The sequence below is a fragment of the Falco biarmicus genome, chromosome 8 (genome assembly GCF_023638135.1).
Source record: "Falco biarmicus isolate bFalBia1 chromosome 8, bFalBia1.pri, whole genome shotgun sequence".
Taxonomy (NCBI): Eukaryota; Metazoa; Chordata; class Aves; order Falconiformes; family Falconidae; genus Falco; species Falco biarmicus.
Genome location: NC_079295.1, coordinates 2,098,909 through 2,112,308, shown reverse-complemented (window position 1 = coordinate 2,112,308; position 13,400 = coordinate 2,098,909). Strand labels below are relative to the sequence as shown.

At 42.0% G+C, this 13,400-nt stretch overlaps 1 long non-coding RNA gene across 3 annotated transcripts; it reads left to right on the top strand.

Annotated features, from left to right (window-relative positions):
* Nucleotides 1–857: 857 nt before the first annotated feature.
* Nucleotides 858–11,013, top strand: LOC130154471 (uncharacterized). 3 transcript variants are annotated; one of them, XR_008823754.1, is made up of 5 exons: nucleotides 858–1,710; nucleotides 5,036–5,141; nucleotides 7,434–7,527; nucleotides 8,093–8,233; nucleotides 9,609–11,013. It is a non-coding gene; the product is annotated as an uncharacterized LOC130154471 (long non-coding RNA). The 3 variants fall into 3 exon arrangements; XR_008823753.1 differs by adding an exon at nucleotides 7,061–7,224 and having other exon boundaries at nucleotides 8,093–11,013; XR_008823752.1 differs by having other exon boundaries at nucleotides 8,093–11,013.
* Nucleotides 11,014–13,400: the final 2,387 nt, after the last annotated feature.

Genomic DNA, 13,400 nt, shown 5'->3' with positions numbered 1-13,400 from the left:
GTGTCTGTGAATAATTTTGTTGTGTATGTGGCCTTTTCAGGTCTCCAGTTAAGAGAACTGTTAAATCTACAGGATACTCTTAGCCATTGACAGCTACAGGACATTGTCCTGATCAGAAGAGGCAAGTTCAGAATATGGTTGTTTTTGCTGCTGTTGGTCTTGATTAAACTTCCTTATGGTAATCATGTCAAATGTCACTATGTGAAGAAGGTGAAGGAGCTGATGAAGTTAAATTCTGAAATTGCTTTGTCATCACAGAAGGGTAGAGTCACTGCAAATGTTCTTCATGAAAAACAAATGGAAGGCCTGTGTTTCTTCTCCCTGGTTTTGCTTGAGGTGGAGTAAATCCACTTTCATGGTGGCAGACATGAGAGAAGGACAAGAACCCTGGCCAACAACCCCAGAGAAAATGTATACCAACACTTAAAAATTAAATAGTTGAGAGTTGGTTCCTGCTTGAGGAGACTTAAGACTGGAACTTAGTGACAAATGGTTGTGAAAGCCACTGTTTCCCCAAGCAGCGACGATGGCCTGCTTTACTTTGTCTTTACTGACATTTACCTGTTTGGGTTTGTCAAGTGTCTGAATGACACTACAGCAGACAACTGCTAGTGTCTTCTACTCTGTGCAAAAATCTTTTCCTCTTCAACTCCTGAGTTTCAGAGTGAAGCTTTTCTAAGCTAAGAGCACAGAGTTCTAAAGAACTGTATGTATGTTAGTGTGTATATCAATACACACACATACACATAGAAAAATATATACATATATAACACAAACTCATCTTTTATTAATATTCTGGTACCTGTGAATGCTGATGATACAGGAAGATGTAATATGACCTTATAAAAATCATTTATTAGTACACAGTACAGGCTCCCGTCACAACTCAGATGTTATTTGCTAATTAACAAAACTAAGTTTCCCAGACACAAATGGGAATTAGTGGGGCTTAACTGCATTTTGATTTTGGGTTGTTTAAAAATTTTCCTGACTAATCTCTTCATTACAAGTATCAGATGTTCTTCAAGGTTAGCTTGTGCGATGCAGCACGGAAAGCAACTGAATCTGCTCTCTGGTGCCAGTGACTCTAGAGCCCCTGGCCCTCTTTGGTGTGTATCTACCGCTTTGGAGCACAGGTACCTGCAGTTGCGTGGCTTTCATTGACAGGTGTATATGAAACGAGATGTGTTTTTTAATGTGGTTGGCTTAGTTTCATTTTGAGGGGTTTACAGTGTTGATCTCAAATCCCAGCAGAGTTTATACAATGTGATCATACTGAAATGAGAATTGGACAGAAGTGAGAAATTTGCTTATTCAGAGATCCAGCTGTCAAATGCTCTCGAAGTTTCTCTGCTGGATGTGGATACCATTGCTGGGAGCACAATAAAGAAGAAATATTTGTGTTAGGAATTATGCTGTCTTTAGTCAGCATCTCTTTCTAACTACCTCATGAACTAGAACTTGCTCCATCACTGCACGAGCTCATGAGTGGATTGGCATTGCAGCAGTGAGTCAAAACATTACAAGGCACTTAGAGTTGCCCCTCTGGCTAAATGGCTAAAGCCATTTTAAGAGAGAGAGGGTATGAATGGGACCTACAGCAAAGGTCCTTTCTTCTTTGTAGATCACTGAAGAATGGAGAGCCTCACCCTGCCTGTGTGAACTTGGCTATCGATCGACATAGCAGCAGGACCTGGGGTTCCTTGCAAGGTAAGGCAAGTGCTTTGTAATTCTTTAAGCGGTCAAATGCACGTGCATGCCCATAGACAAGGGGGTAATTTTAAGCCTGACAGAACAGTCTCGAAGTGTCAAGAATTGTGATACATGACAGAAATGAAAGATGGGAGAGAGGAAAAATGGAGACAATCCCATAAGAGAGTGACAACAAAGTCTCTTTTGAGTAAAGATCTTGTGATGATATGAGGCTCACAACAGGGATAGTGTCACTTCCACCACTACCTCTTCAGGAGCAGATTTCCATTCATATCCTAGCATTTGGCTCTGCCAATGGCACCTTTTTGTATGGAATAGCTGATTCTGGAGAGCAGAATATGTTGTGCTGGTATCAGTCTTCATACCAGGCACAATGTATAAAGGAAATCAATTTATGCTAGCAAAGCAAAGAGTTAAGCTCTGGATTACAAAGACAGAGGCACTGCTTTTTAAAGAAAGAAAAAAAAAAAAAGGAAACTCAAACTTTAAGTACATCTGGCACTTACACTTCGGTTTAGTGTATCTGAAGCATCTCTCAGCTTCAGAAACCTCAAAAGATTCATTCAGAACATCTCCAAGATTGTGTTTTTCAGTGGGCTTTCGTCCGTTTCTCACCATTATTTGAGACACAAGAATGTTCTCCTTTTTGTTGAGTACCAAAGAAGCTTTAAAATCTCCCTCATTCAGAACAGTAAAAAATAAGTGGTTACCAAGGTAAAAATATTATTGGCAGCTCTTTGGCCATTTGGGAACATATCTGTGTTCTGCATATTCTGCAAATACTGCAGCTGATGAGGAAGATAGACTACGTTTTTTCAGCCCTATCTAGCCCTGTTATGTAAAGGGGAAGAGAGCACAGTTTTCAGATGGTGTTTTCAGATGGACTTGTCCTTCTAAAAAGCCACAAGACATCAATTACAATTATTATTGGAAATCTTGTTGTTTGCACAAGAAAAGCCACGGGTTTCAGTTTATATTAACATCATGGAAGTATTCTGCATCATCTTCTGAATGATAACACTCTTAACTGTCTTATAATTAAAAACTCCTGAGGTTGGTGGCAGCAGGAAGATAAACTGGTTGCAAATTAGCTTGTCTTCCCTGTAAACCTTTAGGCATGCCAGCACCATCTTTAAAACATAAAATACACATACGTGTTTGTAGATTTTATGCATTGTTTATTCATCTTATCCTACAACTAATAGGCCTTAGTCAGCTATTTAATGTTCTGTGACCCCTTATTCTTGCATTCCAATGTCACCTCTGTCAGACTGTTAAAGATCAACTTGACAGTTATTTTGAAAAACAGAACCTAACTTCATTAACCTCTTGTAAGGACACTTGATGTTAAAATATACTATTACCTAGTTCTAAGCCTAACATGGTGATGCACTTCATGGTTTGTTGCTCTTAATGCTCTATTAGCCGATACAATTCACCCCTTCTTATAGTAAATGAAATCATTATATATTTATTTGACTCTTGGGTCTAAGGTCCAGGTACTCTGATGTTTGTTATAGAAACTAACAAAACGTTTTGGTGGGCCCTTAAAACCTTAATTGCTTTCTATTTAGAGATGTCCATTAGCCATTATTGATGAAAATGCTAAAATACCAACCATGCTTCCATATCCCCAGTGAGACTGAAGCTGGGCAGTTCCCCATGTTTCTTGCTAATATTCAGGAGAGGTCTTCTCTCCCATAGTAAGTTTTCCTGTATAATTGGTCTCAGCTGCCCAGTTTGGCCTCTTAATGATTTCAAAGGTTTTATGATTTAGTAACAGAAATTAATAAAACAAGCCTGATACCAATTTCAGCCTAGGGCTTTCTTTTCCTCACTGTGCACCAGTAGTGAAGTTGATTGCTTTTCTAGCAGTAATATTCTTCCTAGGCATCTTTTCTAGGGAGTGCTGTAGAGTTCATTGCTGTGCTCTGAATTTCTCTTATTTGTCTAGGGACTTTGGGTTTTGTGAGGGTTTTTTTGGTTTGTTTTGTTTTTCTTTTGGTTCATGCAAGACCTTAGCTCTAGGCTAAAGTCATATAAAAAAAAAAAAAGGAAACTACAGGCGTCTTATTTCTCAATGTAATTTTACTTTATTAATTTTTGGTGCTGATGGAATCCCAAGCAAACCCTTTATTTGATCAGTTGAGGGGAAGAAGAAAGAGGTAGAGGGGCACCAGCTGTCAGTTGGAGTGCCTTTCCAAAAAGCTTTAGACCAAACTTAAAGGAATAGCCATGTAGACAAGAACAGTATTTCTCAGTAGGTGCAGTTCTTTGATTTGTCTTGAGATGTCCCCTATGACAGGAGTCTGTGAGAAACTAGTCTGCCATCAGTTGTCAAAACTGCCTCTGAACGATGAAATGGAAAGGGAAAAGCTCTCATTATCTTGCTGCTCATCTACATCTCTTTCTTTTTCCTTTGATTCTTGTGGTCTGGCTGAGCTGGGGTCATCAGTGAAACTCCTGTCCAAGGTCTGGAGATGGGCAATGGGTTCTGTGTTGTTAATTGCATTGACTCTGAAAATGACGTCAGGGACAAATATCCAAATGACGATCTCCCATAGTAAAGCCCCGGATGACAGGGATAACTTAAAGGTCACACAGCTATGCACAGACACCTGAGCTGGGTTAGCTTATGGTATCTGAGCCACATGGCACTGCAGTGTAGTGCACAGGTGTTTCCTCATTCTAGATATATCAGAAATACAAAGCAGGCATAAAACTAGAGAGGCAAGTTATCTCTGTAGAGTGCTGATGAAACTTCTGCAGAAATTCTGTATCTGCTTGTGGTAGACTTGCTTTTAACCTACCAGGAGTACAGACCTTGAACACCATAAAAACTCTCTTGTCTCTCAGTTCTGGGGAAATACATTCGTCCAACTGCCTCCTGAGTTCATGATGTACAGAATTCCCTTCCTTTCTATCTTCTTTGAAGTATCCAGTTGAAGCATGACAAGGGTCTGTGTCAAGAAGAATCTTGCTTTGAAATCATTAGATAAATCAGATTCAAATCCCGCTGACAGCTCTGATACCTCTTTCTCTTCCCTTGGCCTCTTCCTCAAAGGCAAATGCCCTGAATCAGGATATATAGCTTTTTGCTTTATCTGGAAGAATAATACGCAGGCCTGATTCTTTTCAGAGTAATTGTGGGCTGTATCTCAGGACTGGAACACCAGTTCCATTGCCTGTATACACTAAGAAATGACTGCAGCACACAAACAATAGAATTTGTATGCATCTAATTCTGTGATTAATCCTTTTATCTCCTAGAATTTAATGATGGAGAAGGTTTTTTTTCCTCATGCATATGCTATGTTTGCAGGTGACTGTTGTGAAATAGAGTGAAGCTTCCAGTGCAGTAGCACACTTGTGTATGTTTGGATTCAGATGGGAATATGCATATTTTCTAGATGTCATCGTATCTCCAGGTAAGAAATCAGGGTGTTATACCTGCTCTCTTTGTTCCCCCATTCCCCAACATATTCCTGTATGACATAGCACTGGTCAGAGTAACCCAGACTGATCAGGAACCAGTTTCAAAACACTTCTATGGGCATGGACCTTCAGAGGAGCTCAGCAGTCTCTGTTAGCAGCAGTGATGTGTGTGGAAGCAGAGCTTGCTGCCAGTTCTAAGCAGGTTGACAGCAATACTGGTGACAAAAAACTCTGTCATTTTAGATACGAACCTTCCAAAAAAAACAATTCTCAGCATTCTGAGCTCACAAAACACTCAAGGTTGAGACAGTAGAAATAGTTTCTATACCTTCCACTCCCACTGCCAAGAAGGATTCAAGCCTTGTGGGAAACTCTCTGAATTGATCTAGATACAGAGCTGGGCAGACAGAGAAGGTGAATGGTGTTGGCAGCTGGGGAGGAGTGCCAGTTAGCTGTTCTCTTCCAGACTTTCACTGCTGCACAGAGCATAGTGTCCCCCTCTACCACTTAGTAAATTTATGACATCACCAGCTGTTACCAGGGAAACACAGAAACTACAGATTTGGATCTTGGCAGCTAGGTGCAAAGAGGAAATGTCCCTCCTTTGGGGGACAAAAAGGAAAGCTGAAACAAATTCCAGAACAGCTTTGAACTGGAACAAAGTTGTGGTAGGTTAATAATTCCAAAACAAACAATTAGAGCTGCTGAAGTGCTGGTGGTCCCTATTATGTCACTTACAGAAAACAAACATGGGAGATTAAGTGCAAGACTTCTAACTTCATGCAGCTTAAACATATCCTTCAGACATAAGATCCTTACTGTTGACTTACAATTTCAGTTCTGATCAGTGGATTTAACAAGTTGCTTTTAGAGATGTGATATCCTCTGACCAATTATTTTTTAGGAAGTGCTAATAATTGCTGCTTCTTGAGAAAGTTTGCTTGTGTTCCACAGCAAAGAAAGTATGTAGTGTTGAGTTTTGATAAAAATGTGTGCAAATACCATTACTGTTGTGATGAAATATGTGCTTTTAATAGCTTTTTTAAAATGTGGGTTTTGTGAGAGTTGTTGTCTTTAGACATGCATTTTATAGCTTTTAAGTGCTTGAGATTTTTGAAGTTGCAGAAATCACATTTTTGTCTTTTAGTAACATTAGCTGATGTTTTATTTATGTTGCATGTTTAAATGAAAACACTGCTTTTTAAATGGTTTATTATTAAAGTATTGAGTAGTTGAGACTCAGCTAATATTAGCTCTCGTACAGGCCTGTTTGATTTCATTCACATTGCACACCTGCACATCGTGTGTGTGCTTGAGTTACCTACAAATGCATGCATCTTTGTTGCAAAGGCAGATGGAGCAAGCTTGAGTGAAGACTCAAGCTAACTCGAGTCTGGAATTGTAATAACTACTTTGTCTCCATTCATACCTGCAAGGCTGTGGGCTATACGTGGCTGTGCTTCCACCTGGAGATCCCATGTAAGAAAGGCAGAAGCTGCTATGCTCACCAGATGTGTGGGAGATCTGAAACGATCTGTGTGGAATGTTAAAGACCTGTATGCATCCTATTGGGCTCTCTCTCCGCTAAGGAGCAAAACTGTTGAAAAAATCCCCATGTTGCTAATCTGCTGTCAAATACAGCCATTGTGGAGGTTCTTATGTGGACATTGAGCAGCATGCCTAGTACTGTTCCATAACTGTCTTAAACAGCAAGGAAACATGTTTAATCTGATTTTTATCTTCCATATCAAAAACCGGACAAGATCTGCTTGCCAAAAAATCAGTCTGTCTTTCCCCTGTTTTGTTGGTGGCCTTGGATCTGGGATTTCTATGCCACAAGATCAGTTTGCATACAGTCTGGATCTTGTTATCTGGAGCATGGTTCAATGTCCCCCATTGTGTCTTCTTTCAGTGGGATAATGACCAAGGAAACTGCTGAGCCATGGATGGATTGCAGGGATATGTCATGAGAAAGCCATTTAGAGTCATCTGCCCACATGCTGTGATCCTGGCTCACATTTTCAAAGAAAAGTTGCAGACGGAGGAGATCATGAGTGCTCCAAAGAACTTAGCTATGTATGCAAGTTCCTTTTTTTATCCTTTGGAGTGAGTCACTTTGAAAGGCTCCTTTTTTGGTCCTCTTTAGTTAGACTGCTGGTTCCTTTTGCTTGCATGCCCAGTCACAGTCCCGAAACTTATGTCTGGGGCTGCAACAGCCATTGGGGCTGTTGTTTTTCTCTCTGGAATGGTGGAAATGTCATCCTTTCCCACTTTTATTTTATAAGGATATGAAAGATTATTCCAAAGGAAAGAATTTACTGCTTGGGAAGATTCACGTACAACCAGGATGGGTCCCCCATGCAGACTTTCAGGTTGGAGGTATGCTCTGGAATTCCCTTGGGGAGGAGAACATTTTGTTTTGTGTGCTACATTCATGGTGTTTGCAATCTCTGCCATGGTTTTAGAATTAGGTACACTCCTGTGGCCTGTGCACCCAATCCCAAGTACACTCTCCAAATGCTAGCTCCTCTGGAGCTACTCTGAAGTATCCACAAGGGATCAGGAGGAAGTACTGTGGCCCTGCGTGAGCCCCACACAGGCCTTTAGGAAAATAAATTAATATGACAAGCATGCGTTAATCTAACCAATACATAGCATTTATTATTTAACATACACCGGCACTTGTAATTGTAAATTACTACAGGGCACATTCACATTTGTGCTGATGTTCTTCCTATATGTGGTGTGGAGTATGGAACAGGAGGGGCAGTTTAACAGGGCACACAGGGACAGAAAGACAAGGAGCTCCTATATGATGCTTTCTTCAGCACAAACATGTCCACTCCTGGACTCAGAGAAAGGGGAGTGAAGGGAACTCAGTGAAGAGTATCCTTAGACAATAAATTAATTGTCTTTTTCATGTTTTCATCCTCCTTTTTCTCAGGAGGCAAATGGAAAGAATTTTCCACACCTAAACCTGAGAGTCATCCATACTACACATGTGTTTATCGAATTCAGCTGGATGGAAGCCCTGTCCCCTGAAGAACACAGCTGTGAAGAGCCAGAAAACAGATCATTACGTCAGGTAACTACATTGATGTGAGCTGATAACAGAAATGGATGCAGAAATGATTCTCTGCCTTCTGGACTGCACTGTGATGGGAAAGATGGTAAAGAAAATTTTTGCTGTGCAGATTATGATTAAGATAGATAATAAAAGTCCTTCTAAAGATGGCACTGTCGTTGTCTTTCTCAACATTCTGATGTACGTTGAGGCGCGGTTGCTGACTAAAGTGGCAACACAGATAATCAAGTTTTTAAAGGCCCTAGTTCATAAATCTAATAACAGCACTAGGAGAAGCTGAGGTGTATTCTCTTCCTACTAGTGTATCATTAACGGAACTGGTATCACATTTTCCTTGTAAAATGGCTAATTCTGCAGTAGGGCTGAAAAAAAGATATGGTTTGACTTCCAGGCTCCAGTGGGCTGACCATTAGGAAGGAAGCCTTCCTGCTGCCTTCACTAGGAAGAAAGGGACACTGCATGAGAGACACTTTTCAAAGCAGTGCCTCATCTTCAGCCCTATATTGAGGGATTTTGTGGCCTGCAGCTAAGGGATACATAGTGGTGTCATTCAGAAAGGGGATGCACTGGCTGTGAGCTGACACATGCCAGTTTTGAGTTGCCATGCTCCCCAAAAGGGGCTTTGCCAAAAAAAGGTGAATTCATCACCTATTAGAACACATTTTGGCTGTACTATGCAAGCAATTTAGTAGAGTCTTTGCATATGAGTACTGGCAGTCTCTGAAACAAAAGCAGCAGGGTTGCTTTGTGTGCACTGAAGAATTTTTGCTATTGACTCCTCTGGAGTCACGGTTCTTCACCAGATCCGTATTCTGAAGGCCTAAAGTGCTCTTCAAAGGGCTACTGCAAATTTATAAATCATAATCACAGTCCTCAGTTGACATGACAACCAGCACCACTCCTGCTTAGGATCTAGCCCTGCAAACCTGTAACCCTCTGTCTGTACCACGCTCAGTACTCACCCCTGAGACTGCTTTAACCCTACCTTTTTTTTTAGTGGAACTTTTGTTGACAATGAAGAACATCTTTTTTAAAAAAAGCGTTAGAAGGAAAATTATATTCCTGGGTACTTAATGTTTCTGTGTTTGGGCTTCAGACACTCTGGGACATGCTGATTTGTTTAATAGCTACAGTCCTTGCTGGAATGTTTTTAAATTGCCTAAACATTCCTACTAGTTTTACGGGTTTATAATCTGTTTTTTTTATGTTGGTACAAATTTGACAGTGTACTTTCCAAGCTTCCATTAAATAGAGCCAACTTGCTATTGATAGAGGAATATCTCTGAAATAGCTTTCTGATGTCTTGCAGTGGAAGACTTTTCATTAACTCTGATTAGAAAATGAAAAACAACCTACCGTGTATTTCTTTTTTCAGTTCTTACTGTGCCCTAATGCCTGTGGGACTCCTGCTGGTGGAAAGGGGAAGAGAGTGAAAAAGTCCAGGGATAATTTAATGGAGAAAGGAATGTATTTTCACTGTGCATTGTGTTTGCCAGTTACTGTTGTTATGCGGCCATCAAAGATCTCAATGCTTTGAAACTTCTCGCTTAGAGGCTGCAGTATGTTGGTGCTTTCTTTACATAACTACGCTTTACCAGCTCTTCAGGTGTCAGTGCTGCTTTAAAAATCAGTATAGAAAACTTTTGTAACTACACCATCTGTTTTCAGTTTTCCTTAATTTGGCATCAGCCAAGCTGCTACAGACCAGGTGGTTAAAAGGGACAGAGGTAAGCCTGCTGCATTTTGGGGATTTAAGCCTACCTTTTCCCCCTGTAAATGCTGACCTTTTCAAAATGAGTTTGTTTCCCCCACCCCCTGCAAAAGTGGAACGTAAAGCAAACAAAAAATGTTCGCTACTTTTATCAGTGGAGCCTAATTCCATGCATTCTGGCTGCTTTTCACTGACAGAAAAAATATTCCAAAATAATTAGAGCTTGGAAATGACACTCTGTATCACTGTAACAATAACAGCTAACTTTGCCTTTTGCAAAATATATATTTTCTCAAGGAAATTTCAACCTAATATGCCAATCACCAGTTATGATGACCTTGGGAAAATCTAGCCTAAAGAAAGTAGTGGATGTTTGTAGCTGTTTTGAAATCTCCTGACTGGAGCAGTTTCCCAATGAGGAACGTTGTGCTTGTGTTACACCTTGTAGTGGGGTTGTCTCACTCGCCCTGTCTACAGCCTGGGACCTGGAGACTCTAATGAGGGAGCATGGGCAGCTTCAGTCCCCTCTGCTGAGGAGCTCCCTGGGGAAGGAAAATGTGCTGCTCATCAAAAATTGGTGTAACCATGGTCTGATTATCTGACTGATTACAGGACTAAACAGAGTTGGGTGGGTACCATTATATGCCGTGTATACTGGTTTCCTCTGTTCCCAGTAGCCTGAGCCTTGGGAACAGTTAGTGAGATGGTTGGGAAGCTTGACGAGCTGCTGAATTCTTTCTTGTCTAGTTTTCCTTGTCTAAGTTGCCTCAAATTATCAATGAACATTCTTACGCATACAGATGACAATTTTCATGCTGAAAATGCAGTTAGATACTTCTCAGGGTTTGCGGCTGGTTGAGCACCAATGAAGGAAATCCAAATGGATTTTGGTAACTGAGATGGGAAAGGAAAGTATCTGGAAATGCCATTTCTAATGCTTTCTGGAAGATATTTCCATCAGACCATGCAAAGAACTCTTGTTATATATATTATGAAAGAAACAGAAGAATATAAAATTTTTTAAAAGTCTTTTAAAATTGAAACTTTTTGAGAGCTTAATTAAATGTACTGTGAGAAAATTGTGTGGCTCACAGCTATTGACTTGAGGTTTATAGATTGTTGCTGAGTCCATGAATGAATAAAGCTTTAATGTCAGAATCAGTAACAATTGTCCTGTGCATCCTTTTATGTTGAAGCAATGAGAAAATATATACTCAGATTCCACATATATAATAAAAAGGAGCTTTTTGGATTGCAAGTAATGATGCTGACTTGTTTAAAACTTGCAGCCCTCTCTTAAAAGAAATCTTGCAGTTCAGGAATTTTCAAGGACTGTGTAGGAACAACGTGAAGAATGCCATCTTGTTGCATTTGCATGTCGGTTGAAATCCCGGAATACAGAGTTGAGGTGTGGTCATTTCGGCTTCACTCGTGCTGGATGCTACCTTTGTGTTCCGCAGAGTACACCCCAGCCCTGCTGCTGGGTCCTGCAAGAGGCACGCTACAGGTGCCGCCGCAGAGCTTTGGCTCACCATGACGTGCATCTTTCCTCTTATTTAGCTGAAGCACACCTGCTTCTCCACCCGGGTTTATGGGCTCGTTTCCCCCCGGACACCCTACAGCGCCCGTTCTGCGGCGGACGCCCCGCACTGGCACTCGCGCCCCTTCTCCGCGCGACTGCGCTCGGCAGCCCCGGCCGAAGGCGGTACCGTGCGGCGGGGCGCGGCGCTGGCCTCGGCTGCCCCCTGGCGGCGCCGGGCGGCGCAGCGGCCAGGCCGGGGAGCCCGCGGCCGGCGCTCCATGCGCCGGTGCCGCGGTGGGGGCCCCGGCCGGGCGGGCAGGCGGCCGTGCTGCCGGGTCCTGCGGCGCGGGGGGGAACCCAGCTGCGCCCTGCAGGGGGCTCGGGGGCGCCGCTCGCGTCTCGGCGAGACAGGAGCGGGGGAGCCCGGCGGCTCCCCGGACACGTGCGGGAGGGTTGGCTGCGCTTCCCGGATGGGCACGGGTGCTCCCACCGCCGCGCTCGGTGCCGCGAAGGCACCCAGCGTTACCGCAGGGCAGGCGCCTCGCAGCTCGCAGAGTCGGCGGGCAGCAGAAGTAAGATCTGAGAACGTGCCAAAGGCGGCTGCAGAGGGGCAGCACTCAGGTGTTGCCGCTACCGTGTACACAGAGGAGATGCGAAATGGATGGAAAACAGAAATATTTCAAGAAAGAGAAAGAACAGCACTAGTGGTAAACATGTCTGCAACTGCAGGCAAGGGGAGATGCATTGAAGAGAAAAAAAAGCTGGAGAAAGAAAAAAAAAAAGAGCATAAGAAGAAAACTGAGCACTCTAGTTCCTAGATGTGACTTGGAAAACATTACCCAGCAGCCCCGAACTGAAACAGAAGATGTATTACTGCATATAATGAGAAGGGCTGGGAAGACAAACTGACCAAAGACAGAAAAATATACCCAGAGAGCTAGGGCAGACAAAAATCTCCTGGGAGAACGCCACAAAGACTGACCTCGTTGATGGCCTTTGATAGAATTCAGAGCTGGGAAGATCTGGCAGAAATTTATTTTTTTTTTTAACTCTGAGGCTCTGTATGGAACTATCATATTGGGAACGTCAGAACACTTTAAAACAAAATTAATTTTAAACATTGCTTAGATTAACATTTAAAACTATTGCTACTGTGTTTCAGTTTTCCAGATGATTGATTATTTCTTTGTTTCAGAACACACAGTTTTTTGGTGACTATATTTCATGAAGACTGTAGGCAGATATTGCACATTCCAGGCATGCGCATTGTAGGTCCTTAACCCTGTCCTGTGTTAACGGCATTATTAAGACCACACGTAGAGATACTACATTGATGATCTAAATTTGTTCTTTAGGAGTGTGCCTATTTGTTTGTCACTAATAAAACACAGTCTGTAAGCACTACGCCCTATGTAGATGTCTTGGATTTTCACCATTATTTTTCCTGTTTTAGAGCTATACCACCAGCAGGAGAAAACACACGTCTCAGCATCTTTGTGTTGCTAGCATGTGATACTACCATGATGTGTGCTCAGCATCTCTAGTGCTAGTCATATTTGTCATTATTTGATAGTAAAGAATATGTAGGTATGCATTTTTTTTGGTATTCCCAGCAGCACATTGTGTGAGTAACCAAACTGGAAGCAATATATTTCTTATTCTGAAGAAAATGTCATTTCTGCCAGCAAGTATGCCAACAGTTTGCCTTTTTCTGTGACTGTTTGTCTTGGATGTCTTAAAAATTTCCAATTATTTTAGATCTCTAGCAAAGAAATTTGGGCAGAGCTGGCAGGGAAGAGCTGACCTCAGAGAGGATGGACAGCAAGCTGAACAAGGAAGAGCTGATCTCTAGGCCACAGGGCCTCTGCTTTGGTGAACCTCTTCCCAAAAGCTGCCTGCCAAAGAAGTGCTTTGGGCTAATACTCCTTGGCATG